Source organism: Pinus tabuliformis, chromosome X (assembly GCF_031772625.1).
Source record: "Pinus tabuliformis cultivar Carrire ecotype Pingquan chromosome X, CPIR1, whole genome shotgun sequence".
In the NCBI taxonomy this organism is placed as follows: domain Eukaryota; kingdom Viridiplantae; phylum Streptophyta; class Pinopsida; order Pinales; family Pinaceae; genus Pinus; species Pinus tabuliformis.
In genome coordinates this window covers 175,579,228-175,604,713 of record NC_142308.1, presented here as the reverse complement: position 1 = coordinate 175,604,713, position 25,486 = coordinate 175,579,228, and positions in this window count along the sequence as shown.

Here is a 25,486-nt window from a genome sequence, read left to right as displayed (position 1 = left end):
CTTCCTTAGGTTTCCTACCCAGCTCTTCTCTGGTCTTCTCAATTTCTTCAAGAGAAAGCTTTACTAAATCAATATATTCAAAAATAATTTGAATTTATGACCAAATATCATTGATGGAATCAATTATATTGGTCTACAATATCTTCCTAATATCTTTCAAAGGCTTTTCAAATGTCAGATCGTTCTCCAATGCTTTGATTTGTTGGGCCATGCCTTTGTTTTTCATTATCTCTTCTGCATTATTTCTTTTTGATATATCATATTTTTGCTCCAAGGTAGTGAATTTCTCTTTCACTTTCTGCAGCTCTGTTACTTGAAGCTTCATTTCTTCCATTTACTTAATTAAGTCCTCTATGATCTGTGTTGATGTACCTGTCTGTGTTGTACCTGTTGCTTCCACAGGTGTAGCTATTGCCAAAGGAATGTTTTTTGCTAAAACAGTTGCCATTATGGAAGGGACTGTTGTTGAACTATTGGCACTACAGTTTGAGGCTGTGTGGTCGAATCACTCTGCCTTGACAACACTGCTTTTTCCAATTCTTGCTCTATTTCCTTCAACTGCTCATTTAACTTAAGGAACAAGTCCATAATTTCTTCTTCATATTTCTTCTCTATAACTTCAGCAGTCTGAGGGTGAATGAGTGGTGGCAGCTTCAATTTTTTTCTAAGTATAGCTATGTCTTCATTATTTTTCTTAATTAAGATTTCTGCTGCCTTAATATCTTTTGGGTCATGACCCAACTCAATTACTAACTCTTCCAATGATTTTATTCTGTTATCTTTTTCCTGTGAAGAGGCTTTCTCTAGCTGTAATTGGGCTGTAGGTTGCTCAATGAATTTTGCAATATATGAGCCATCATTGCTTTTCTGGTCAGTGTTGAATAGACCATCTCACCCATTTGCTTGTGTAGTTCAATATGGTTAATAGGGTGGATGTCTTTAGCCATAAATTCAAAATCAGTTTTGAGATAATCTGCCAAGGATTTTGGCTGCAGCACTGTGGGCTTCAGGAAACTCATTTTCATTTTTCCCTCTTTGATGTCAAAGGATGACATCAGTCTGGTCTGGTTTGTAGGGGCCATTTTTAAGTATTGAGCATAGGCTTGGGCCTTCAGTTGCTCATTCTTTGTCTTGATCTCTTTAAACTTCCCCTTTATATCTATAATCTTCTCAGAAGAAGACCTGAAGGATGACACTTCTGTGTTGGGTTGTCTTTCTAGCTCTTGCCTCTGTGAACTTGAGGGTGTCCCACCTGTTGGGAATGTTTGTAAACTATTTATCCCTTCCTTTCTCATGCTCTTTGTAGTTTCTCCAATGAATTCCTCCTCTGAATATGGATTCATGCTTTGCCTCTTAGCAGAGGGTTGATCTGTGGGTATGCTTGGAGGGGTGGCTACTTCCCTGTCTCTTTTTAGGTTCCTTTCCTCATTTACAGGAGTTTGTAGCACTGGAGGATTTCCCATATTAGTTTGGGCTGGATGTGGCTGTGGTGGAGCTAAATCTTCAGAGATTTCAAGCTGCTTTGATTTCTCCGATTGTTCTACTATTTTTTGTTGTTCTGTTGTTGTTGGTTGTTCTAATGTAGAGGGACTTGTTTCTTGAGTCTGCTTCTGTGAAGGCTCTGCTGTGGGAGCCTTGGGTTCTTGTGCTGGCCTTTGGGAAGACTCTATAGGCACCTGTACAAAGGAGTCTAGGTCAAGTCTCTTCTCCAAATATTTCATCACATTCTCAACTTCAACTTTATCACTATCTTGCTCTATCAATGTCCCTTCCCTCCATTCATTTAAATTGGCATATTGTTCTATTTCAGGAATGTTGTGATGGATGTAGGGTGATAACTTGTGTTTTATCCTTCTATCACAAATGAAACTATGAGGATCATATGTCCAAGCAAAGCTCTTCTTTAAATGCATCTTCCTTTCTATGATTTCTTCTGCTTCTTGCCCTGCTTTTCTGTTGTTGCACACAAATGGGCCTAAGTGGTCTTTGATCCTCAACTAGGCTTTCTTCTTTGCTTTCATGAAGTGGATTTGATCAGAGTTGATTATTTTGCTATAGTACTCCAGGGAAAATAATCTCATGGGGACATACTTGGGCAATTTGTAGGGAGGCAATTCACACCCATAGACTCTGATCTCAGTATGATTCTGGTATAAGTACCAGTCACCTATCCTATACTGCTTTGACAACTGAAGGATTCTTTTAATATCATCATTGATTCTAGGAGGATAGCTTCCTGTAAACATGGTAGTTATAGGATGGACAAATTTATCAATGAAATATATATATGAATAGAGAGAGGAGGGTGAGTAGTGAAAGATAGAGGTCCAGAAAATGACTGACCTAGGGTTACCTTTGGTATCAAGCCTCTGCATAGAGAAGGGGAATTTGTCAGTTTGGTAATAAAGGAAGAGGTGATATAGGACTATAGAATACTTGAACACTCCCTCATTCTCTAGAATCATGAATTGGTCGTGGATTTTGTCAGCTATGAATGCAGCATAGTCATATTTGACAGCCGGAGGCTGACCAGGGGTGAAGATAGACATTAAAACTAGGGTCAATTCATCAACAAACTCACTAGTATTAAAACCCATAATGGCAGCAATCATATTAACAATATCCTTGCCTATATCAGTGAAGAAACATGTTAGGTAGGGAGGGGGATCTTTGGGTATATGATTCTTATCCATGAAAGTATGGCATATATAGCTGAGTTCAGAACTAGACATTTTGGTGGATTTTTCTAGTAATTCTCCAATGGAAATGGGGGTGAGGTTTTGGCCGGGCTGAAGCTGTAACATTTCATTAATTGAATCAGCAGTAATTGTAAACAGGACTGACTGGTCGGGGGACATTACGACTCTGAGGTTAGGATTATAATTGGCATGACATTGATGGATAATGTCCAGGAAAATGTGCACAGAAGGGAATAGGTACTTTGGGAGATTTGATTCCCAAAGTCCTATGGTATCTAAATTGTTCATGTAATTGTCTCAACATCGACAATATATTTTCAAGGGGCTTTTATCAGGTTCAAGGTCTTTTATTTGGAAGTCTTTATCTGCTAAGGGAAGGTAATCCAAATCCCTATGAGGAGTAGTGATTGGAGGTACATTGAGGGCCACGGGGGTTTCCATCCTGGTTCTTGTGTTTTCAGGGATGAAACTAGGATTTTCAATGAAATTGTTTAAAATAGAGGTGTCTGGGAAGCTTGAACTAAGTTTAGCAACTCAATTATACTGAAACTTCGAGTTTTAAAGCAATTTCAGAGGAATTTCAGTATATAACAGGGTTTCCAGGAGAAAATCTGGAAAATACTTGTTCTTGGGAAATTGGTTGTGATGTTCACGTTCACAGGATGCACATAGGGGACTAGAGTGGCGTTGAAAGGCATCGTTCAAGGTAGTTGACAGTTCGGGAACGAACTGTTTGATTTTGGATGTACTGTGTGCATGCATGGAATTGTTTTGGATAAAGGATGCATAATAGATTACTCTTGTTGTTTATGCAAAGTCAATATTTTGGCAGATTTGGCGACCAAGATAGGTACTGTCAAATTAATGAAGTGATGTTTTGTCATTTATGGGAGGCGGTAAGCAGGTTTCATCACACCGGTTATGGGAGATTGGTGGTATTTAGGGAGGGCCGCGCGATTCCACTAGTTAGTTGACACGTAGCATCAGCGCTTTTTCGAAAACTGCTCATATCACGCGTTTAACGTCCAACCAAAGGGCTCACGCGATATGAGCAATGGCTGTCAGATCTAAGGGATCTGATCAAATGGTGGTTGAAGTGTGGGAAGTGACTGATGGTTAAGGGAGGGGGATCGACGTTAATAAAAAGCTTTAATTACATCGGGGGCGATGTGGTTGGTCAAAAGTTATTTAATTAATCCTGATGATCAATTAATCCTTTATTTAGCATGGTGGGGTCGAGGCTCTTAATTAGTCACGGGTTGACTAATTAATCCCATTTATCAAATGTTATTAAGGTTATATTGCAACTGCAGGGTGAGATATATATTTTTTGGGATTTTAATAATAATACGGGTAATGGGTGATTTTTTTCAGGATTTAAATAATAATACCAATTAGCAATTAATACGACTTTATAGGATATGAATATGCACTAAGTTAAAATGTTTCTGAAAGCATTTCATCATACAACATTCATGACTTAGGCTAATATGAGGGTTTTGAGGCATAAAAATGTTTTAATTTCCCTAAGTAAAATAGGATTTTACTTAGGAAAAGCTTTATCAAGGGAATGAATGATTTTATGGAGGGGTAAATGTTGATGAAGGGGATTTTAAGTACTTTAGGTATTTCAAATTATTGGGCCGAGGGTCTGGTCCCTCCAAAAGTCAGAGAAATGCTTTGAGCCCCTCTAACTTGTTATAGATACCTTTAGCACTTAGGGGAGATTAGTGAATTTTTAGGGAAAAATGGAGTAAGGAAGTTAATTAATTTGACTTTGTTTCCTTGATGTGTTGTCTTCAATGTGAGTTATGCTTTGTCCAAGTGATGAAAGAAAAATATTTAAGCATTAAACTTAACCATTCACCACACATTTATTCTGCAACCATCATCTACTTACCCTACCTACTTTATCCTAGCATTTTTACTCCTTTATTAGGGTGCACTTAGACTGGCAAACCCTTTTCAACTTTATTTTCTTTTACATAGTGATATCTATCTAAATCTAACCTTATTACATCCAAGGGCTCAGATTAAATTGTTGAGCTCCTTTTATTCACTCTACCTATCTACTTATCTGCCAAGATTAAACTATTTGGTCAGATCTTTACCCTCTATATCTAAAAACATGAAATTTAAAACATGGAATAACCAAGATTAAGCTATTTGGTTACCATGGATTATGGAATAGGTGACAAGTTGCACGCAATCTTTATTACACATAAAGTAAATACTAGTGGCATTTGGGCTTGCACACTTTCATGGTCTTTTCTTTTTGTTGGGGTTCATTTTCTTTCATTTTTTGACCTTTTCTTTATTCTTTTTACCCTTTGATTTTTCTTTTAGGGTGTACCCTCTTTAAATTTTTAAAATTTTCTGATTTTTCACAAATATGGAAAACATTTGCAACAAGAAAAGGTATGTACATATTTCAGAGCTAAACAAAGTCAATCATGATATATGACACCTATTGGTATAGGAACTTAACACTTTCTACCTCAAAGCATCAAATTTCACGATGAACCTACCTATTGCCAACTCCATTGACTGGCACTTGTCCTCAAGTTGTGTCATCAGGTTCCTTTTGGTGATCACCTTTTTAACCTCTAGTATGGTCCCAATTCTGCCAGCTATTCAAAGTTCCTATAATTCATATTTATTCTTTGAGTTAAGGAACTAGATTATTCTTGAGCCTTATTCTGGAATATTTCCAAGTTTGTCTCTAACCCTTTGAATTGCCTCACCAGCCTCTTTGACCAAGTCATTTTGTTCAAATATCATTGACTGAGTCAATGATATTGGCCCATAAAAGTTGTTTTTCTTGGGCTAGTGGCTCTTTCAATGTTAATTCTTTCTCTAGCTTCCCAATCTTTTCATTCAACCTATTTGTCCTCTGAACTTCATTCTTATGCATGATTTGAGCCAGTTCCTTCTCATCCTCTAGACTTTTCATTTGTTCCTTAAGTCTATTTATTTCAGTGGTATGGATGGACATATCCTCCATGGCTTTGACTAGTTTCGTTGCTTCATCACTAGGATGAGGTGTTGCTATTGTTGAACTTGTTGAACTTGTTGCTGATGTAGTCGTTGTTGTAGTTGGAAGTGTTGTAGCTAGTGGAGCTGTCGGGGCCAATGAATCTTCCAAAGTAGAAGGAACTGCTGTAGTAATTATAGGAATAGAAGTAGTAGTAGTTGTCTCAATGCTAGCCTATTTCAACTGTATTAAATTGTCCAATTCATTCTCCATTTCTTTTAATTGAGCATTTAACTGGAGAATGAGGTCCATCATTTCATCTTTCTAGATTTGGCTTTCAAGAACCTCCTTGGTTTGTGGATGTTCAGAAGGAGGAAACTTTAGTTGCTTCTTCGGTACAACAATGCCTTCATTTTTCTTCTTTATGAGCTTTTCTACAGCCTTGATTTCATTTGGATTATATCCAATCTCAATAACCAAGTCTTCCAGTGACTTGATTCTATTATCCTTTGCTTGTGAGGATGCTTTCTCTAGCTTAAATTATGTTGTGATGTTGTCTAGAGAATTTTGCAGTTTCTAAACACTCATGGCCTTGTTGGTCATCGTTGAGTAGATCATTTCTCCTGCCTGCTTATGAAATTCAATTTTATCAATAGGGTGAATATCAAGTTAGAGAGAAATTCTTCGGCGAAAATCACATGGAATACCATTTGTCGACGCGTTTCGAACCAACCAGTGTGGTTCACCACACTGGTTGGTTCGAAACGCGTCGACAAATGGTATTCCATGTGATTTTCGCCGAAGAATTTCTCTCTAACTTGATATGGATCGCAGAAGCCTGAACTCTATTAGGGTGAATATCCCTGGCCAAAAATTAAAATTCTATCTTCCTGTAATCTATTGAGGTCTTAGGTTGCTGGACTATAGGCTGCAGAAAGGTCATTTGCATTTTACCAGTTTTAATGTCAAAAGATGACATTAACCTATTCTGATTGCTAGGAGTCTATTTGAAATACTGGGCATATGTTTCATCTTTCAATGCCTCATTTCTCAACATGATCTCCTTATACTTCTCCTTTACATCTTTTCCTTATCCACTGGTTTGCTTGATGATGAGACCTCAATGCTAAGTTGTTTCTGAACACTCTAGGTAATAGAGGTTGATGGTTGATGTGTTTCCTCTAAAACTAATGGAGTTTTATTTTCTCTGATCCCTATATATGTATCCATGATTTGAAGTTTCTTTACTATTTCAATGACCTATTCTTGCTCTTCTTACTCATTTACAGGATTTAGCTTGGGCTTCTTCTTGTACATGATTTCAAATCTATCATGTGTTGTATCTATGGTTGAACAAGAACCTTCTTCCCTGGTCCTTTTTGTACTTTTGTCCTATAGGGCTGGAGTATGCAGAATGGAACTAGTATCCATCTGTTTCTCCATATCTATCAAGGTATTTTCCAACCACTCTCACTGGTTGGCATATTTTTCAATGTCTACCCTTGACTCATGCATAAAAGGGATCAATTTGAATTTGAGACTTAGTTTGTTTATGACTCCTAAGGGGTCATACTGCCATTTTAAACTACTACTAAACTTCATTTCCTGTAAACACTTCTCTGCTTCTTCTCCAGCCTCCCTATTATTATAGATAAAAGGACCAAGCTGGTTTTTTATCTTAAACTGTGTTTTCTTCCTAGCTGATAGGAAATTCACATCATCTGAGTTTATAATCTGCCTGATATATTCTAATGCAAATATCCCCATCAGAAGATATTTGGGCAGCTTATAGGGAGTTAGCTGGCATCCATATATTCTAATTTCAGTGTGGTCCTGGTATAGATACCAGTCTCCTATTCTATTGTTCTTAGACAACTGTAAAACTCTTTTTACCTCATCATTGATCCTGGGTTGAATGCTACTGCTTAGCATATTTACAACTGGATGAACAAAGGAATCAATGAACTCTTTGTAACTGAAAACAGTGGAATACTTTTGGATTAAGGGTGTCCAAAAGATGACTAATCTGGGATGGCCCTTATTGTCCAGCTTCTAGATATTGACTAGAAACTTATCTGATTGGAAATATAAAAACATATGGAACAACACTGAAGAGTATTTAAACACTCTTTCATTTGGCAATCTGATCATGGATTCTATTTGCCAAGAACTGGGAAAAATTGAAGATTGTTGTTGGAGGCTTACCTGGGCAAAACATGGAGAGAAAAGAAAGTATAGGCTCATCTACATGCTCATCAGTGGTATATCCAAGAATACAAGAGAGCATGGTCACACTTTTTCTAGCCCTCTTAGAGAAAATGATGGCAGAGTATGGAGGACTATCTGTAGAACTATGAGACTCTTCTAGGATGAAAGTGTGAAAGATTTGATACCTCCTGGGAAGGTCCAGCTTCAAGCAGATTTCAAGTAGGTTTTCGATGGAAAATGGGGTTTCATTTGGGTTTAGATGGATCTGCAACATTTGGTTTATTGACTCTGCAGTGACTGTAAACAAAATCTGTTGGTTGGAAGAGACTATGGCTCTTTGGCTTGGGATATAATAGTTTTGGCATAGATGGATGATTTCAAGGAACTGGTATACCTGTGGGAACAAGTATTTGGGAAAATTTGATTCCCATAGACGAATGTCATCATTTTGGTTCAGGAATTTGTCTTTACTCCAGTAGTGGAGTTTCAATAGATGGTTAGGGGAAACTCTATCTTTAATTTGGAAATATCTGTCAGCCAATGGGAGGTGGTCAAAATCGAGGTGAGGGGTTTGTAGGGGTTTCTCATTTAGAATGCTTTGGGAAGCCTTAATTTGGTTTATTCTATTGAATTACTCTTTCTCTAGATTTAGGAGTAGGTTTAGGAGCTCTAGAACAGTGGGAAGGGTTAATATAGTGTGCAAAAAAGGGATTTTGAATGCACAGTCGGTTTCTTTTAGCTTGGCACGATTTTTAATTAATTCAATTAATTAACCTTTTATTAAATACTGTGCAGAGTTTAAGTAGAGGGTGGTTCTAGTTCTTTCAAGAATACCTAGAAAAACGATGATTAGGTGTGCAGATAGGGTTCTGTGGTAGCAACAGAGGTTTCTGAAGGTTGAATGGTCTTTCTGCTGCTTCAAGTTGGAGTCTACAGTGTGTTCTAGTTGCAAATGGGCTAAACAGTTGAACAAAGTTCTCGGGGGTCAAATTGGTCTATAGAGGTGTTTGCAAGGAAATAATAGTAAAAAGGGTAAAAATGGGGGCTTTTTGGCTTTTAACCGACAGTGGTTAACTTTGGGCACGGGATTAATAAATGAACAGTGGGTGGTTTCCTTTTACGCGGGGAGGCGGTTTTATGGCATATCACACCGCTTTTGAGTGAAGGGCGGTATTTTCTGAGAGCACGTGATATAATGTGGGGCTTCCACGTAGCAAAAGAGTGCTCGGGGAAAATTGTGAATGTTACGTGCTTTTGGGATGTTAACGATCAGATGACGGAAGCGCACGATATGGTTATGGGCCGTCGAATCTGGGAGTGTTTGATCAGAGGGCTATCGCGTGGTGGACTTGCAAGGGGTGAGTGGGAAGTGGGGTCGGGTTTAAATAATGCAGTGATTTTAATATATTACAAATGTTTAGTGAGGGTTTGGATTTATAAAATGGGGGGTTAAATATATAAAGAAGGATTATAGGTTATAATAATGTAAGGGTTAAATTAAAAAAGGGTATTAGGGAGGGTTTTTTGAATGGGGCCCGATACATTATTCAAACTTGGGATAAGGGATTTTAGTGGGTTTAAGCGAAAAAGGGAAATTAATAAGGGGGAATGATTTTTAAAGGGTAATGTCTAGGAAAGTATGAAATCAAGGCGGAAAAGGGTTAAAATGATGGGAAAGGATTTTTACAATAGGAATGTATTAAAATAAGAGGAAGTGAAAGGGAAGGGTCCTTTGGAATCAAGAAGGGGAAATTAGTGAATGAAAAGTAATGAAGGGGTAATGGAGGGAAATTTAGACATGTAAGGGGTTGAGTGAAATGAGGGTAAATTAGTGAATAAGCTTTAGTTTTTTGGCCTTAAATCATGTAGAACTTCTAGGGTAGATACCCAAAGTAATATACAACTTTTGTGAATGTCCTCTTTCCTTTGATAGTTTCTCTTGCACATGAAACATAGGATTTAAGCATGATGAAGGTGCATTTGAGCTAGCAACCTTGCACATTCCAAAACTATCTTCTACCTACTCTTTATTTATCCTAGCATTTTCTCTTCATTTATTGGGTGAATTTGAGCTTGTTGACCCTCTATTTCTTTTTCTTTTGATAAGAAAACTATCTAATTCTAACCTTCTAACTTACAATGGATCAGATTAAACTGATGAGATTATTCTCTACCTAACTACTGATCTGCCAAGATTAAATAGTTTGGCTAGAGCTTCATTCTCTATCTATCAACATGAAATTTAAAGCATGATTGAATCAAGATTAAACTATTTGACCATCATGGATTGTGGCATTTTTGACAAGTTGCACACAATCTTATTTTTGCAAAACAAAGTAAAAGTAGTGGCATTTGGATTTGCATCACTTTCAGAATCTATTTTTAATCTCTTTTTGGTGGGGTTCATATTTTATTTTCCTTTTTTTATCCCTTTCTTTTAGTCCTTTGTTTTTCTTTTAAGACTTACCCTCTTTAAATTTTTTATTTTTAATACGGGAAAACATTTTGTAGAAAGAAAAAGTATGTACAATCTTACAAGAGTAATCCTAGCCAATTCAAAATTATGAATCCTATTATTATAGGACCCTAACAAGATGCGAAGCTTGAAGCAAGACATAACAGTTCCACCAGAGGTGCACGAAGAGGTGTGGTGCCTAAAATACAAGGGTCAAGGGCATGATAAAGACCATTACCTGGTCTTTGCGAACTATATTGCAGGAGGAGGACCGATGCCTTTGAGGCTGGAAGCTTAGGCAGGACCAAGAAAGGGGCCTGCATTATGGTGCACTATCTGTCAGGTAGCAGGAAAACATGCCACGAATAATTGTCATTTGTTGAAAAAGTTTTTACAGACACCACAACAACTGTTCTAAAAATTTTGTAGATCGGTAGGGCATGATGAGTGTAATTGCAGAAGTTATGAATTGATGATGGACAGAATTTCCTCCTATAAGGTTCACGCAGAAACGTGGCTCCCTAACCAGAGCACGGGGATGGCACAGAAAGGCTTTCAGGGGCACAGATGAGGCTGAGGTGGAGGAGGACATGGCAGAGGTCGTGGATAGTTGATCTGTTACAATTGCGGAGGACCAGGACACTATGCCCATGATTGCACTAACCCAACACATCCGTCGTGCAAGTATTGCACTTTGTTTGATCATGAAATAGTAGACTATCCTACGCTGATAGCAAGGATACATGACAAAGGGGTGTACCACCTCATCCGACTTAGAACCTACAAATGATGAGGTCTAAGTTGTGAAAAGAGGATCTAACCATGAATATAGTGCTCCGAAGTGGAATCACCACAGAGGATGACAAGGGGAAACAGCCTGAAGATAGTACATGGGTCCACAAAGCTCCGGAAAAGGAGGCTGAATTCGATTTAGAGCACACGTGAAACATTCATGGAAGCGAAGAAGAACTTCACTAAGGCCTCCACCTCAGGGAGAAAGGATAAACTTGTTCAGTAGATGGACCCTTCTATGCTTACAACCTTCCTGGAGACCTACATGAAGTTATTGCACGATAGTAAGGTTGTGAATGGGCTATAGGAGCTTATAAATAGATGCGCCAGAAGCATTGCGGGAGAGACGGTGTAGTACGAAAGATTGGTAAGCATAAAACAAGGATGGGATAGGAGATGAGGCTGATCGCGCAGATAGGAGAGTATGAAATGGATCAAGTTATTTTGGACCTGGGGTTGGATGTGAACGTCCTACCAAAATAGACTTGGGAACAAATGGGGAGACCCGTGCTATATTGGTCTCCTATTTAGCTAAGGATGGCGAACCAGCAGAAGATCATCCCCATGGGGCGGCTATAGGGGGTGACTGTAGATATTGAAGGTGCAAGCACACTGGCTGACTTTGAAGTAATAGAAATTGTGGATGATAGCAATCACTATCTTGCGCTCCTTGGCATTGATTGGGCTACTCATATGAACAGGATGATCAACCTAAAGAAGCAAAAGATGATATTTGAGAATAAATTGCTCTGTGTAATAGTAACCCTAGATCCTACTGAAAGATCGTGCTATACTGAACCAGTCCGCGATTATGAGAGCAATGACGATCTGGACTATGTCTATAAGATAACAGCGTGAGACAAAGATTAGGTGAATCCAACAATGGATGGACGAATTACATGGGATCGTGAGAGTTCGCGCACCTCAGACTCTGATGAAGAATTAGAGCACTGACATAATCGATTACATGAAGTAACTACACTGAGCTGTAGCATGATGACCTAGTCATTGCGCTATGTGTCGTCGGAGGAAAGAAATCTTCGTACTTATGATGGCCTGAATGATGTAGATATATTTTTGGATGCATTTGAGAGGGAGGTAGCAGAGAAGTAGTGCTTCCAGGTGTTGGACTGGGCACTATGCGCTACGCCCGCAAGGTGGTGGGGTACACATAGGGGAAGTTTTGATGATTGGCGTGAATGTAGGAGGATGATGAGAACACACTTTGGAAAGCCGAGGGTATGAATAACAGACAAGTATGATGATCAGGATGATCCGTGCACGCACTTCGCCGAATGGGCTCAGGCTTATGGAGAGAAACCCCAACTTGAATGGGTGCACTTGTTCTGTCACACCCTGGACGTCATCCTGATGAATTGGTACGTAGAAACAGAGCTTTGCCATGGTATAGATGAATGGGATATTTTGTGTGAGGGATTCATAATGAAATTCTTAAGATGGGTTTAACTATATTAATTAGGCGCTACAAGAGGTGAAAGCAGCAATATTTAGGATACTGCAGGATCCTTTGGACCTGATTCAGCCTAATTGGACCACTCAGTTGAGTCAGGCACTGGAATGCTATAACGTAAATGTAGAAGAGGAGGATGAGGATCCACAAAAGATTAACATCCCTGAAACAGAAGGCCACCATGAGGTTGAAGGACCACAAATTGGGAATCTTGATATAACCACGCCACTGAAAACGAAACAAGTAAATATTGGTAGAGAGGCAGAGTCCAAATTCGTGAATATTGGAGATTACTGGGATGACGCAACGGTGGATAAGGTCGTTGAATTGCTCTGCAAATACCAAGATTTATTCCCTACCAAGATTACGGATCTAAAAGGGATAATCGAGGACCTAGGTGTTATGAAGATCACGTTGAAGCCCGACGCAAAGTCGATTAAGCAAAGACGTTACCATCTCAATCCAATGTATAAGGAGAAGGTCTGCTTAGAGCTAGATAAGATGCTCGTGGTAGGAATTATTGAGCTTGTGGAAGAATATGACTGGGTAAGCCCCATGGTGGTATAGGAGAAGAAGCAGAAGGATGAAATAAGGATATGTGTGGATCTCAGAAAGTTGAATGATGCTTGTGTACATGATCCTTTCTCGACTTCGTGCACTGATAAAGTGTTGGACAATGTAGGTGGCCAAGAAGCATATTCATTCACTGATGGGTTCTTAGGGTACCACCAGATCAAAATCATGCCAGAGAATAGGAGGAAGGAAAACTTCGCGATTGAGTGGGGTCCTTTCCAATACACTATAATGTCGTTTGGATTGAAGAATGCGCCTGCGATTTTCTCGTGTGTAGTCATTGTTGCATTCAAGGAATTTATTCATAAGTTCCTAGAAGTATACTTTGATGACTAGACTGTGTTTGGGCTAGTGAAATTCCATGTCGCCAGTTTACGCCTGATGCTAGATACTTGTCGAAGATACCATATCATGATCAATATGAAGAAGTGTCTATTTTGTGTTCCATTTGGGACTCTGTTGGGTCATGTGGTTTGTAAACAAGGACTGATGGTAGATCCCGTGAAGATTGTAGTGATACTAAACTTGGAAGCTCCGAGGAGTGTGAAACAGTTGCGTGCTACCCTAGGACATGCAGGATATTACAGAAAGTTTATCAAAGTCTATGCCCAAATCACTGTGCCTATGGAGAAGTTGTTAAAGAAGGATGTCACATTCTACTGGAATGAGGATTGTAAGAAGAGCTGGGATGTATTGAAAGAAAATATGGTCACCGCGCCAATCCTAGTCTTCCCAGATTAGAAGAAGGAGTTTCATGTACATCTTGATGTGTCATGTATAGCATTGGGAGCAGTACTGACTGGGGATGGTAGAGGAGACTTGGACCACCCTATCACATTTGGAAGAAGACGGTTATCCAAGGCAAAGAAGAACTATTCCACCACCGAGGGAGAAGAGTTAGCTATGGTATATGTGCTCCAGAAGTTTAGACACTACTTGCTGGGAGGCCATTTTAAGATGTATACAAACAACTCCACGCTAAAATACATGGGAAATAAGCCTATGTTGGGGGAGGGGGGGAATCTGCAGGTGGCTGTTATTGTTCCAGGAGTATGATCTTGAAGTTATTGTGAAGCCTGGATGACTAAACACAGGACCAGACCTTCTATCACGCATCGAAATAGGGGAAGATCCCACTAATTTGGAGGAGGGATTGCCTGATGTGCAGCTATTTGTAGTGTGCATCATGAATGCTCATTTTTAGGATATTATACACTTCCTAACGACAAGGACTACCTCAGAAGGATACACCGTCCAGTAGAAGAAGGAATTAGTGGTGTGTGTGATGGATTTTTTTGTCATTGCTAGGCATCTGTACAAAATGGGGTCTGATGAGATATTACGACAATATGTACTCAAGTTTGAAAGAAGCAGCATCCTCGCGGATACTCATGGGGGTGCTGCGGGAGGACATTATGTAGGGAGAGCGACCGCGCAGAATATTCTATGTGTAGGGTTGTAGTGGCCAACTCTCCACCAGGATTCAAAAGCATATTGCAAAGCATGTGATGTGTGTCAAAGGAGTGGAAGGCCATCAGGGAGGGATGAGATGCCTCTGAATCCACAGATGACATTACAACCCTTTCAGAAATGGGTGATAGATTTTGTGGGACCCATTCAGCCCCAAGGAAATACGGGAGCAAGGTACATTATCAACGCGACGGAGTATTTGACTCATTGGGCAGAGGCACAGCCTGTGAAGGATTGTACAGGAATGACTATTGTGAAGTTCCTCTTTGGGTATGTATTGACATGATTTAGCTATCCAAGGATCTTGATGAGTGATCGCGGTACACACTTTCTGAATGAGATTATCAACACGCTGACTGAAGAATTTTAAGTATATCAGTAGAAGAGCATGCCTTATCACCTGTAGGCTAACAGGATAGTGGAAGCATTCAATAAAGTGTTGGAGAACGCACTGAACAAGGTTTTCTATGCTCACCAAAGTGATTGGGACCTATGAATACCTATAGTACTATGGGCTTATCAGATGACATGCAAGAAGTTGATTGGACAACTCCCTTTAGGCTTGTCTATGGTGTTGAAGCAGTAATGCCTATGGAATATATTGTACCTAGTCTACACAAGGTGGCCCTCATGGGTATGATGGATCGTGGAACCATAGAGGAAAGGCTCGTATGGCTGGATGAGCTTGAGGAAGAGATATTTCTAGTTGGAGTTCACCAACAGGTCCAAAAGCAGCGTGAAAAAGTATGACATGATCGACACTTAAGCTGCGCACCTTTAAGGTAAATGACATGGTTTTGTTATATGATAGTAAGTTTCATAAATTTCTAGGGAAATTCGGAATGCACTGGTTAGGTCCCTATGTCATTAAGGAGATTATTGATGGAGGAGCGTTACAACTGGTCAAATTGAATGGAAAACCCTTCCCAGGAAAGGTGAATGGTAGTCGATTGAAGCCATACACCGTTGGTCCGGCCAAGTGACTAGATGAAGGTAGCATAGTCTTAGTGCTCTAGGAAGCTGAAAGAAGGTGCGGGACTATAAACTACACTACTCAGGTTGGGGAGTTGTGTGATTGTAGGATTGTGCTAATCAAGGAAGTGTCATAGGGTCCACGACAGTGCAAAGGGAGCTGTGCTACCCAAGGAGAAATCATGTAGGTAGACCAGAAAGTGACTGTTAAAGTCATTGTTCATGATTTGATGGTAGAAATGTGGCTAATGGAGTGGGTGGTTGGAATTTAAGATGAAATTTATGGGTCAGATCCTTGAAGATATTCCGCCAATCTGGCATTAATGAACTGAACGCGGGGGCAACGGTCAGATTTGAATTCAAAATGCCCTATAAATTACAAGTGGTTATCCAGCAAAAAACATTTGGCATTTTGAGAATTGAGTTTTTGAGCTCTCAAGCACACATAAACTGAGAATTCTTCGAGGCTTTCAAAGCAAATCCAACATTTGAAAACTTACCAGAGACATTGCAAGCACTGTTGGAAAGTGTTATGTCGGCACCCACAGAAGCTATAGATACCGAAGCAAAGGAGTCGGTGCCAAAAGTTGAGATGGAGGCAGAAGTAGTTGCTCCAAAGGTCGCTGAAGTACTAGTAAAAGTCCCAAAATCATCGAGGATGCGGAGACCAAAGCCAACCCCAACCAAGGAGAATGCAAAGTAGCAAGCAGCCTGCCATACTGGTGCACGCATCGCCAAGAAGAAAATCATCGAATCCCACCTCACAGGAGAAGGGCGAAGCCATAAATCTGGAGCAGAAGGAGGGAAGAAATCGAAGACATCCCAATGGATGATGAGGATGTCGGATTCGAAGAAGAGGAGGTTGAAGCCCAGGGTGTTGACCCTCTGACTTGGTTACCTGAGTATGTCCCGCTGTGCAAGGCCAAGACAAAGGTGCCGAAGGACATCGATGAGAGCAAGACCCCCTTGCAAATCCCTCTGCTAGTAGATGAGATTGTTTTCAAAGGACCACGCTTGGCGTGGGTGCCACTACTAAAACTTGAGGAATGGGACTTGGATGATCACGAGAAGTTCCCACACCTTACGACCGAGCAGCTGATGCACCACATCATTGATACAAACTCTAGAATGACCACATTAGAGCCGTGGAGGTGGCTCAGAGGAGTAGACAAGGCAGGGTTTCTCCACCTACTTTGGGTGCCACACTACAACCACACCCCGATGACAGTATTGGTCATCAAGCAGTTGTTATGCTTGGTGCATGATGGGTTTCTATGGCTAGAGGATCTAATACCCATCACAGATAGATTGATTCATAGGATAACATGATTTCCTTACACAGTAGAGAATTTGGCCAACATATTTGGCAGAAAAGGTGGTGAGCAAGCCCTTGTGGAATCAATGAAAGAAAAGTTTAAACTTGTGAAGAAGCCATGCAAATATGGTATAAACAGCATCTGTGACCCTACTGTAAAGGTAGCTACACAAATCTTAGCAGGGAAAGTGATGAGGAAGTGTCACACTGATGAGGTGACGACGCTTGTCGTCACACTAGTAGCCCAATGTGCATTCGCGAAGAGTTCCTAGCAAATTGCCATGAAGCACAGGAGCTCAGCAAGACGTTCCACTACGCGTGGCTCATGCTGTCAATTGTGCTAGTAGCATGGCAGTTGCCAGAGATAGCCAGTTCCCTTCAGTTGCACCAGACCTCCAAGAAGCAGTGAAGTACACTTCACTATGGGTGACCAAGGACGCGCAACGAGTCAAGGACAACAAGATATTCTAGATCTTGATAGAGATGAACATCTGCATGGCCATCAATTTCAAATTGTGATTGTTGCCTACGGTGTACGCCAACTTGTAGAGTTATGCAGAATTTAAAGCAAACTTTCATCACGTATTTATGAGGGCATGAAAGGACCCTACGTAGAAATGGTACGACTTCCCTTCCATGGAAACGGATGATGCCATTGATGCAGTACTTGATCAGTGGCTGGTGGAGTGATGCGCTACAATAGACTTGGCGGTGGGAGGAAGCAAGTCCGCTGCATAGAGAAATAAGGAGGAGGCCAAGCTAAAGAAGACTCAACTGGTTGAAAAGAGGAAGAAGGAGGCCACTAAAAAAGCCCAGACGAAGCACGATACCACGTAGTGGATAGCAAAGTAGAGAGGTGGGATTGAGGCTCTAACAAAGGTGTGAGGTCGCCTTCACCTGAGACAAAGGAGGAGACAGACAAGAAGCACGACGCGAACCCACAAGAGATGTCCACCTGCATCAAGCGCCCAAGGGAGCATGAGAAAGGAGGGTGCGGGAAGAAATCAAAGGCTACCAAGACATCACTGAAACCCATCACACTAACAGAGGGTGATTTGCATGATATCGGTAACAATGAAGGATGTCACCGTGGAGGCTTTGCAATAGTTCGAGCAGAAGTAGCAGATAATCTTGGGGGCCATCTAGACAGGTTTACAGGAGCTATAGACCCGCACATCTCAGGCTGGCACGGTGTCCACCATCCTGGATATTGGAACTTCAGAAGCTACTGATATGTTACGCACAAAGGGCTCCAATGCGATAGTGCTGCCTGATGGAGCACTGACCACTGAGAACGAAGCTGACAGGCCCATTCTTAGTGCCCTAAAGGGATTAGGGTTGAATCTGGTAGTGCTCCCGGGAGAAGCGCTCCACCTCTTGCAGGATGGAGTGATTGTAGAACTAAAGGCCCATGAGCACAACACCCTCTAAGTGATCAGTGAATAGTGGATCAACAACAAGAATATGGCACTACAGTGAGAGCCTTCGATCGTTGTTGTGACCGAGGTAACCAATTAGAATAAACGCATTATGCAAGTCGTCGAGGAGTCATGCCGAATGGTCTCAGAGTTGGCCATTCCTAAGGAGGAATCAATCGAGGTACACATTCGTAAGCTGGCCACAGGGGTGTGCGACACTCATACTGAGATGTCGAGGGTTTAGTTGGAGTTGAAATTACAAATCATGGAGTTACAGTTGAAGGCCTATCCTTCAACTCCACCAGAAGTAAAGGAGCAGTGGGAAACTATTGTCATAGAAGTAGTAGCGGTGGTGGACAGTGCAATAACAAACTGCACGTAACTTTTTGAGCAGTCCTTTGAGGTCCTAACAAGCTTGCAGGAGGACCCCAATGTACAGCGACTAGAGGCAGAAGCATGCGAGCTACAATAGCACTTTGATGAGGTTAAGGGTATAGCACCAACCGTCACGCTGACACAAAGACTAGAAAAGATGCAAGAGGCCAAGCAGCTAAAGGAACAGGTGGATGCAACACTACAAAAGGAAGCAGTGCTGAAGGCATGAATGAAGCCTTGGCTGGATGAGGCTTACATGGTGACAAGATCTATTGAAGGCAATCTTACAACTCTACAAGCGACTCAACAAAAGCTTCATGCCGACAGTTCAGGAGCAATGACCGAGCAAAAAGTCAAAGATGTAAAGCAGGTGGCTGCAAAGTGCACAGTTGAGGTTGCAATCATATGAGTCAAACTGGAAAGTCTTCACACAAAGATCTCCACGCCTGCTGAGTGACTCGAGGGCAAGTCACGATGTTTGTGTTGGGGGCTTGTTGAGAACGGGATCCCCCAAGGACAGTTTTGGGGCTAAAGACCCATCTTTGGGTCAAATTTGGAATAAAATTGTAAAGTCTCCATATTTTGTGGTCGAGGAGCGTGAAGGTTTCATGAGTCATAAAGGGTTGTCCGCCATTAATTTTTTAAAGTAAATTTGGCTGTAAAAGATCTAGCCAAGGTCCATGGACCATGGGATTGTATAAAAGGAGCTAAGCTCTAAGTAGTTGAGAGTAAGGAGTGAGGAGTCAGATAGCGATAGCTCTGAAGTAAGAAGTCTAAGTTTTGGGTCATAGCATAGGTAGAGGCTCTACAGCTCAGTGCACAGAGACCTATGGTGGAAGTCCGTAGTTGAGTGTGCAGACCCCTACAACTGTGTGCGCAGGGTGGATAGAGTCTATAATCACTTGAAAGATATCAATAAAGAGAAGTATTTTTGCAAATTTTGTGTCTTTGTTATCATTAATGCATCTTGTCATATTTTGTATGAATTCCATTTATAATGCCTATATGATGCGTGAATGTATGTAATTACATCGATTTAGTGAACGCAAGTAAGAATATCTGTTTACATGGCACTAATTGTGATTGTTTAATAAGATAAGTAAGATACTTAGACTAGTTTGGGAATCTGTACAGTACGCTACCCTAGCAGCGTGAAAGTACTCGAGCCATAGGTTAGGGCTGTGCGAAGATCAATCATACCTTTTCGCGGAGGTACTGAAGGGCAGAATAGAGGGCTAGTCTGGTAAGCCCTATAACTAAGTAACCTATGTGAAGGCAAGACTAGAAGGAATAAAATGACGTCATGACCATCTCAGGGTGCGGAAACTTGGTTCGAGCATCCCCCCATACTGCTCCAAATGAGACTTCGGTCGGTGCTCCGCGGGTTAATGCCAAAAGGGCCAATAGTGTAGGGATTTGTTTGGCTAACTAACGTTGAACCTAGGTCGGGCCCCAACAAGCCAATAATAGCGGTCAAATCAAGTAGAAATAAAGGTTGAAACCATTCAAGAAATGAAAAACACTCTTGAAGAAAAGAAATATGAGGTTAAATTCCTTGAGGAAATCATAAATATTACTTCAATGGGAAAACAAGTTTAGATGGAAGCTAAAGAAGAGATATGGCAGAAGATAAGCCAAAATATCTTGCAAGTGAAGTCATAATTTAAGTTCCTATTAGATTGTGAGAAAGTAATAATGAAAAATGCCAACATTAATGTCAATAATCGTACTCCTCCACTTGAGGAAACATTCAGATATATCGATTAACTAATAGACTTTTTCAACTCACTGGAAGAAGAGACAATCAAAGACATGAACATTCCATCTGGGGATGAATGTATTTTTGTCTTTTCCATGGTAGATGACGAAAAACAAATGTGCCCTAGAGATGAAGGATGAGTCTCAAAATTCCATGAAGGTTATTGACAATTTCAGAGTTGAGTTCACAAATTATTTAGAAAGATTTGGCATCCCTTCTTTATGGTGAAACAAAGGTTAGCTAATTTCAAAGGAAGATTTTCAAGATAAGCTAAAGGCTACCTAACAGGATATAGGGTGCCTCTTAGTCGTTAGTGAAGGAGTTATCTTTGTGCCATTAGAGATAAATTTTCTATGCAAAGATTTCAATATATTTGTGATATTAGAAGAGTTAATACAAGGCCCCCTATCTATGTGTTATCAACTGAAGTCTCAATTGATCCTAGTTGTCTCCAAGTTTAAAAATGTGTTATAGTTGTCACTAGTAGAATGGGATCAGATTGCTAGAGTAACGAAATACCTACATTTGCGGTTATTTAGGAAAAAGGCACTACTTCCATGCAGATGGTTCCTCCACTACATTTTGTCGTGCAAGATTATGAAGAATGGGAAGAAGAAAATGTCTTAATAATTGTCTTTCCTAAACCAATGATGAAAAATATTAAAAATCCCTAGAACATATCACCGACTTCCATGTTGAAGAAGTCAACCAAAGAAACTAAGCATTCCACTAAAGGAAAAAATATTCCCAAGGAGTAAATTTTCTTAATTTTATTTAATTGATCAGTTACTTTTCATTTAAAAACATTTATTTTTAGATCTTGTATAAATGACCTCATTTCTCATTTTAAGGGAGTCAATCTTTTCGTGAAAGAAACTTATGTTTTAAGAAAGGGTTTGTTGAAAAATGGTAACAATAAATTCTAGTTTAATCAATCCTTGAATTAAACTGAGAATTAAAATTGAATTATATTCTCATAATAGCTTGTAAATAGTTAATTAAGTTTAATTAGCTTAGGAATTTTGAGCTGGAAGTCTTTCTGTAGTCATGTATATGTTCTCCCTAAGTTTTAGGGGTCCAGTATGAGTTTAAATTGAGTTGGAAAATTAGATCCCTTACTTTACTAAGTTAATTTCACTTAAATTAGTTCCAAACTATTTGAGGAACTAATAGAGTGTTAACAATCGATTGGTGCACTAGTGCATTCATGAGTGTCACTCTAGATAACTGAAGATTCACTCATCAAAAACTCATGCATGTGGATTCTGAGAAAGACCCAGTTGAGACTAGAGTGGAGGGACGATGTACTATCAGTTTTATTATTTACTAGAGTGTAAATAACATGCATGCATCAGAGATTGATCCTATGTTTGGATTGCACAGTTTTGGAAGCATTAATTCCCTTTAAATACGGTTTATTCATCCTAGGACTTACGAAAGAGATTAGGAGCTTGGAGAGCTACAAAATTGGCTAAGTGTTGACCAAGAGCTAGTTTGTTAGCTGAGAGAGTTGAGCATACTTGTGCAGAATGGTTCTAGTGAGAACTAGCCTTGTATCTTAACTCATATTTATGATATATGCAATACAGATAGTGGGGTTTTGAGCAGTGGATTTCCCCATATATTTCTTGTTTATTTGTCTTTGATTTGTCTTCTTCTTGTTCATATTGTTTTCATTGATCTATTGGATTCCACTAGTTGAAAGTAGAAGTCGATTCTTGTCCTTTGCTTTAGTACATTACATGAGATTGTGAATCTACAGGATTTTCTACATGGTATTAAAGCTGAGAACCATATACTAGAGGAGATGTTAAAGTTTTGAGTTTTGGGTTACAGGTGAATTTGCAATACATACTTCAGGATCGACAAATGGCATTCTACAGTATGCGGCTCGAGTATGGCTTGGAAGGAAGCTCAAATTTTATAGCCTATAAGGGAAGAATGGGGGTTGTGCTAGAGGATAATGACTTGAAGGAATTCATTGATCAAGAAATTCGTAAGCCAGTAGCATTGGATGCACAGAATTTGGCCGAATGGAAGAAGTGTGTGGCGAAGGTAAGGAAGGTAATCCTTGAGGAAGTTTAAGACCACATTGTCTCGAGTCTCCATGGAAAGTAAACTTTGTATGTTATGTAGAAAAAATTGACGGACTTGTATCAGAACAACAGTGACCAAATGAAATTGGCACTGAAGGACAAAATTTGAAAAATCAAAATGGAGAAAGGTGAGATGATTCCAAGATACTTGACCAAGTTCACTCAGTGTCATGATGAACTTGGAAGTGTTGGAATCACGATTGTTGAGGATGAGATAGTGGCTCTTTCTCTTCTAGGAATCCCTAAGAGTTGGCATAGTTATCAGGACTCTATCAATGGTCAGGAGAAGCTACTGGGTTGGGAACAACTGTGGTCGGATTTTATGCAGGAGGAGACCAGGAGGAACACCAGGGATGGATCTTCATCAAAGACTGATGATGAAGAGAATTGTGCCTTAGCGATTAAGGAGAAGAAGGAGAAAGCGAAAACTTCCAATTCAAAATCATATTATTATCATGGAGGTAAGGATAAAGACATGACTAAAGTTAAGTTCTTTCATTATCTTGAGCTAGGCTAATTTGCTACAAATTGTCCACTCAAGAAGTCCAAGAAGAAGTCCTTAGGAGGAGTGGCGGCTGAGGCTTTGGCCTCTCAATTTGAATTGGATTTTTCCTGATTGCATTTGTGGTGTCATCGGTGATGGGAAGTGTATGGTACTTAGACAGTGGAGCTTCATTCCACATGACTGGTGACAAAGAGTTATTCAGTGACCTGGAGGAGAAAGATCTCAAGATGCATATTGAGATGGGTGACGATGGGAAGTATAGTGTTACTGGATTGGGCACTACTTTTCAAAGGGATCATGGAGCTCCACTCACCTTGAATAATGTTATTTGTGTTCCTGGGCTGAAGAATAACTTGGTATCCATTTCCATGCTTGAGGATAGAGGTCATGATGTGATCTTCTCGAAATGAAAGGTGTTCCTTTGACACATAGCCACGCGTCAAGTAAATAAGATAGGGATTCGGGTGAAGAATCTCTATAAGCTAGAGGTAGAGGAGTGTGCTTCTTTGAGCACTAAAGAAAAAATGGTGCATAGACGAGACGTTGGGAAGTTGTGGCACAAGCGATTGGGCTACTTGCATCATGGGGCTTTAAAGATATTGTTGCAGATCTCTACCAGTCTTCCCAAAGGTATGCTTGAGCAAGTCGATACATGCAAGGGGTATACTTTGGGAAAATACACCAAGTATTCCTTTCACAATAGAGACAGTCGAGTAGAGGTTATTCTGAATTGATTCCATTCAGATGTGTGTGGACCATTCTCGATAGCATCCACGACCAAACACAGGCATTATGTTATATTTTTTTATGACTATTCTCGTAAATGTTGTATATTTTTCATGCAGAAAAAGGATCAAACTTTCACAAACTTTTGTTATTTTAAATCATTGGTGGAGAAAGAGTTGGGAAAGAAGGTTAAATATCTACGAAGTGATAACAATGTTGAGTATGTCTCAAATAAGTTTAAGAACTTTTGTGCAGTAGAAGGGATTAAACGGGAGTTAACAGAACCCCATAACCCTTAGCAGAATGGGGTGGCTGAGAGGAAGAACAGAATCATAGTAGGGGAATAAAGGGAAATATTGCATGATCAGGGCCTACCACTACACTTTTGGGCTGAGGCATGCAACACAACGGTTTATGTTCAGAACCATAGCACACATCAGATACTTGAGATGAAGACACTAGAGGAAACTTATTCTGGTAAGAGGCCAAATGTTGGTCACTTCAGGATTTTTGGGTCATTGGTATATTTCCAAGTCACCAACGATGCATGGAAGAATCTTGATCCTAGAGTAGAGTTGGGCATATTTGTAGGGTACACTGATACACCTCACAACTATAGGGTGTACTTTCCGACCAACAAGATGATAGTAGTTCGCAAGGATGTCAAATTCGATGAGGTGAAGGCCATGCAAGTTTCCCTTGAGAGGGAGAATGAGGTACATATGAATGAGGATATTTTAGCTCCTAAGGTTGAGGAGCCTCAAATTAATGTGGAGCATCCACATGTAGAAGATCTGGTAGTGGAGACATCCACTCAAGCAAAGTCTTCTAGAGAGGGAAGAAAGTGCACCATAGAGGCTAACAAATTGTTGGATGATGTACGAGAGAATGTGGGAGAACCCGCTTCTCAACATAGGTAGAGGAGGTCACCTGAGAGTTACACTGGATACATAGCTCTTTAAAGGATTTAAAAAAAATAAACACATTAAATTATCAGAAACATAATGTTACACTAAAATTTGTCACCATGACTATTTGCAATTAGTATGGCTCCATCAACTGTCATACTATCCTCCTTGGCAAGTCTCATACCTTTGCTCTCCATGTCAAACTCCAAGAAAGAGAGAAAGTCTTTAAAAAATCTATATATCTCTGGGTACGCAGTTTCTCTTAGCCTTACCTGCATGTACGCACTCCAAGTTCACAATACCTGCGTACTTGTATGCTCTGTCTGTAAAGCAATGGGTGCGTACTCCTGTAAAGGTTAAAAGGCGCAAGTTTCACTCCAAAAAAGTTACTTGTGGTCATTTCTAGAGCATTCTAGAAGCTTGTTTGATGTGTATTGAGTGCCTCCAGATGGTTCATGTATCCCTATCAAAGAGGAACTTATCCCATCAAGAGGGGAGCTATCCCATCCAAAGAGGGGCTTATCCCATTGATGGTGGACCTGAATAACTTCCTCTAGAGCACTATAAATATAGGCATTGGGCCAGAGGGAGGGGAGGTTGAAAGCTGAACATTCCTAAGGGTAGATGCTGCTGGAATTAGGACTCCCTTGTAAAGCTTGAGAGGAGAGATTCCCATCCTTTCCTAGCCTTATTTGGAAGTGGGTGAGCTCATCAAAGTAAAGGAAAACTCTTGCTGGACCCTAGGAGGGACCTGCACAACACCAAGGCTC